General features: G+C 30.6%; 1 protein-coding gene across 1 annotated transcript in view; it reads right to left on the bottom strand.

The window, feature by feature from the left end:
• LOC106464293 (lachesin-like) overlaps positions 1-5,008 on the bottom strand; it is a 216,417-nt gene that overhangs the window by 18,620 nt on the left and 192,789 nt on the right. The window lies entirely within an intron of this gene.

Here is a 5,008-nt window from a genome sequence, read left to right as displayed (position 1 = left end):
AATTTTTTTAAACAACAATGTGTTAATTAACTTTATTGTATAACCATTGTTAACAGCAACTTATTTTATAGTTTTAAATTCAGTTTAATCTTCAGATGACAAGGGTGCAGTGATAAGTCTGTGTAAAACGACAAGTGTGTGAGATATTGGATGTCCTGAAAATCATGTATGACGGTGTCACTATAAGTCGATTTTCTGAAAATTTTGAAGAAATGTATGTCAATAATAAGTCCAAAAAATTTGTTGTTTCCGTTTTCACCAAATTCCATAGTAAATTTAATAAATTTGTTTTGTGAATTTGGAAAAGTTACAAAATTGTCGTGTTGACGTTTTGATCCTGTCTAGAGACAAATCACATCATTAACATATCTATACCAATATTCAACATGTTTTGTATTATTTTCATCACTAAACAATTTCTTCTCTAAATTATACATGAACACTTCTACAAGCAAAGGAGAGAGGGTGGAACCCATAGTTAACCCGTCGTTCTGTTTATATATTGGGTCATTAAATTTGAAATAGTTCTGAGCTAGGCAAGTGGTAATTATTGTTTTAAATTCCTGGGCTTAAACAGGGTTTACTTTTTCTATATCCATTAAATCACTTACGATTTTTTACATTCACTAACAGGTACACTGGTTAACAAACAACGAACACCAAAAGAAACAATTTTGGCGTTATTTGGTATCTCTACATTTTTTATTTTTTTTACAAGCTCCAGAGAGTTTTTTTTATATACCAAACTTAGGTTTAAAACCAGTTAGATTTTTGAAAATATTTTTGGCTTTCTGTGCTAGTTTGTAAGCGGGAGCTTTAGTATAGGAAACAACAGGTCTGATAGGAATATTCGTTTTGTGTAGTTTAGGAGGTCCATACAGACGTGGCGGGCGAGGATTTATAACGCTTAACGACTTAGCTTGGAGTTCGTTATGTAAGCTTTTGCTGTTGTTCAACAAAAATGTTAAATTTTTGTTGAAGGTTTTGGTAGAGACTATGTTTAGGAGCGTAAAACTGTTAGAATCAAGCGTCGATTTTACCATGATAATCTTGTTTTTCAAGTACAACAATCGTATTACCTTTGTTCGCTTTTGTGATTGCTAAAATATCATTTTTAATTTTAGATTTTATAGACGTTATCTGCTTGGACTCCTCATCTCCATTTTTAGTATAATCCTCGGAAGACGTTTGAATGATTTTAGAGCATACATTCTTTGTTACAGAGTCGGATTCAGCATTATGTACTGGCTCTATATCTATCGCACGATTTTCAAAGTCTTTTACACTTAACCTAGTTTTGTGACAATATTTTAAACTTTTACTAAGTAGATAGGCTTAGTTTTGTGAACTCTGATTTCGAAAGGTTTAATAACTCAGGATGGAATTTTAAATGGTAATCTTCTTCAGGAATAAACCATTTCATGTTTATTCAGATTATCCAGTTTTCTGATTCACGTAAATACTGTGTTTCAGCTGACTTATATATCCAATAGATCAAATTCCACTGGGTGAAAATGAAAACACAGTTCACTGTGAGCTATTTTAAGGTGTGCACTTACATTGTCTCTAACACTGTACCACTTATTGATCTCTTCACCAACTCCTTTACTAGTAAGTGGTGAATATAAACTTTAGTCACTACGAAGCTGTAAATATTACCTTCAAACAACATTAAGTAGTAAATGTGAATTTCGAAAAGCACAAAGTTGTAAGTAATGTTTCAGAAATTACTGAGTTCTGAATATGAGTTGATATTAATTTCAGGTTGTATTAATATGTAATTATAGTTTTCAAATACTAAATGGTCGTTATTTTCAAGCTGTGTTAAGTATTGAAACACTACTTTCACACAGCGTTAAGAATAATAGTTTAATGATTAAGTCTGTATACGAAATTTCAGTTAATAGGTTTCGGATACATGGAAATGAGAATGATTGTATCTATACCAAAGTAATTTAAACTATCTTACTTCCTTTATCACAGTCATTTAAAGTATACGCACATTTAATGAACCATACAAGATGTTTTACATTTATTTCTTTTTTAAAGCAAAAACAAAAAGTCAAACATCAACCACAAACAACTTCCAAATAAAATAAAAAATTGTACTTGCAGCTATAGAAATAGAGAAAGTTGTCTATATTCTGCTTATTGGTTTAGTCACTCTTAAATACAGACATATTTAGGCAGGTTTCTAATATATTTATCTTGTATATTGCAAGTAAGGCCTGAAACTAGATATGAAGAGTTAGAAACAACCATATCATAAAGCAGAAATAACTAATATTTCATCTTTGACCTATTAAATATATATTGTACATTAAAACGATAATGGAAAAATTGAATTGTAAACGAAAGGCGGAAGACTTTCGAAACGTCGCTCTTTACACTTATGTTTCTACAACAGGAAGTTTCCGTCCATTCTACAAAGTTTCATCATGTATACTCTGCCTAAACAATTTAACAAGTGAATTGTAGAGTTTTGAAGTGATTTTTATATAAAAAATGTGGTATTCGTATTTTCAACCTGAATGGTACTTTTTGCGATACAAGGGTTAAACGGCCAGGTCAGAGATCTTTAATGTTGAAGCATAGCTATCTCTAGTTTTAAACTGCTGACCAGAGACAGAAGAAAACCAGACAGTAACACTCGCCGCTTATTATGTTGACATAAGTAATGGAATAGAAGGATTAACTGTCACATTTATTACATTCTCACCGTTGAAAATGCTGAGCGTACTTAACGTCGTGACGCAACTTGAACCTTCCGATACCAGCACTGCACGCTAACCACTGGCCACGCCAGCAAACAGTTGCGTTTTGTTGGCTTACAGCCACAAAATATATTTTTAGGAGTGGTTTGATATGTATTGCGTCGAATAAGAAAGTTAAGTCCGATTACTTAGAAACATGGTTCGAAACGTACCGCGCGTTTCATTCTTTTCTGTTTATGAAAAATATTCAAGCTTGTTAAGCGAAGTATAGAGATATATATAGATAACCTGCATGTCTTTTAATTCAATAAATTTACACGAGAAAAACATTATAAGTTTATTAGCGCTATTCCTTACAATATTTTACTCCAATATAAAATTTACAAGACTGAGACTTAATGAAACAATTCCCCGCAGAGAAACAATATTTACGTTACTCAACTGTTATGTGTGTATGTGTTTTAGTAAGTCTATGATATTTAGTGTGAAAAAGCTAAAACCCCCGTAAATAAAGTCGTGTCATATCTGCTTTTCAGCCATATGGATTTATTTAACAATTCTGTAATTTTACGCCTGGTAATTTATTGTAAGTTAGATGACAATAATTTAACGATGGATTTCTTCGAAATAAGTGGTGTGTGTGTCGACCGTAATTTGAATATGACAGGTTTTAAATCTATTTATAATTAATATTATTTTTATTACATTTATGATAGTGTTTCGAAAATAAAAATGAAATTGTATTATTAATGGTATTTAGTTAACTTTCTATTAAATTCTTAACAATAAACGACAATCTTCAACCATTGAAAGTTATACAAAGATATAGGTTTGAAACGCAAAGCCTTAAAATGAAGTAGAGTCTATGCCAATCCTAATATACATTAATATCTTAGTTAAAATAGTACCTATTAATTTCAAAACACAGGACAGTTGAAAAATGAATGAACTTAGCTCTTAAAAACTTAAAACTTTTGTTATAATCAAGAAAATCTGCTCTTATACAAATAGAAATAATGAATACTATGCTTTTGTGAGTGCAAAATATGCTTTTAATACACCGAAGTGCAATTTTCAGCTGTGCAAGGCACGTATTCTTTGAGCACGCCTGTCAACGTCTCACATACACTGAACCAACGTTCTGTCAAAGTGCGACTGAAAGAACCGGAAATAAACGGTGGATGTGAATGTGATTTAACAGATAATTCAGTCAGTCTAAGATGCGACTCGTATCTTAGCTTTTATAACAAAACTCATACGAACTCATTAATCCTTTTTTTTTTCACAAAAGGAGTTTACTTTCTAATGCTGAACACTTTAAAGTTAACATCTTGGTTAATTTCAATCTTCTTGTAACTTAAATTAAGCTCCGACTTTAAAATACTCGCTACGACAATGAAAATTGTAAAAACCACTCCAAATACTCTGCAAATGTTTCTCAAATAGAAGCAAAATTATACGATACAAAAAGTCATTTTTACTTTAAGTTTACAGACAAGAAATAGATTGCTTCAGCTAAAAACCACAGACGAAAATGGCTAAAATATGCTTAAGAAAGGCGATTTTTCAATTCATTTACAAGAAATATACAAATGTGAATATATATTTATAGGATAAGAAGTAAACGTGAAATATGATACAGAGAAAAATACTTTTCTTCAAAGACATTTCCTTATAAAGGCTTCTGCATCGCATTTCGATGGAACTTGAGTAATTCTGAATGATCTTTTTTGTACTTTCCAGATAATATCTCATCAAAGATTTTTATAATACAAATGGATTTCATCGACTTTTAGGAAAGATTAACTAGTTAATTACTTTTCTGTTGTTAGATGTATTCATTGAAGATCAAGATTAGGTCATTTATTTTGAAAACCTCTAATTATGTTTGAACATATTCTTTTTATCTTCTTATGTGGAGCTGCTGTTTTGTGAACGGTTCACGATGTCAACACAGACAAAAGGAATTTTAATGTTTTGGTTTTCACTGTTTTACTATTTTTTGATACATAGTTCTTAATCGAAGAAACGTACAACCAGTGGGGTAGGATATATTATATTAAAATAATCTCTTTGATTTATAAAGTTGGGGGTGAAAAGAAATATATCTATATATCTTATATTTCGTTATTTGGAAATCATTTTTGTGAAGAAAGATAAAGAGTTAAAACCCAATAGTTCTTGACTGGAATTTTTTGCACACTTAGATGAAAGTAACCAAACGCACATTTATAACATTTATATATATATCTTGACGTATACGCATATATATATATATATATATATATATACTA

The sequence above is a fragment of the Limulus polyphemus genome, unplaced genomic scaffold, assembly GCF_000517525.1.
Source record: "Limulus polyphemus unplaced genomic scaffold, Limulus_polyphemus-2.1.2 Scaffold1611, whole genome shotgun sequence".
In the NCBI taxonomy this organism is placed as follows: domain Eukaryota; kingdom Metazoa; phylum Arthropoda; class Merostomata; order Xiphosura; family Limulidae; genus Limulus; species Limulus polyphemus.
The sequence above is the reverse complement of the archived record's forward strand: the minus strand, read 5'-3'. Positions and strand labels throughout refer to the sequence as shown.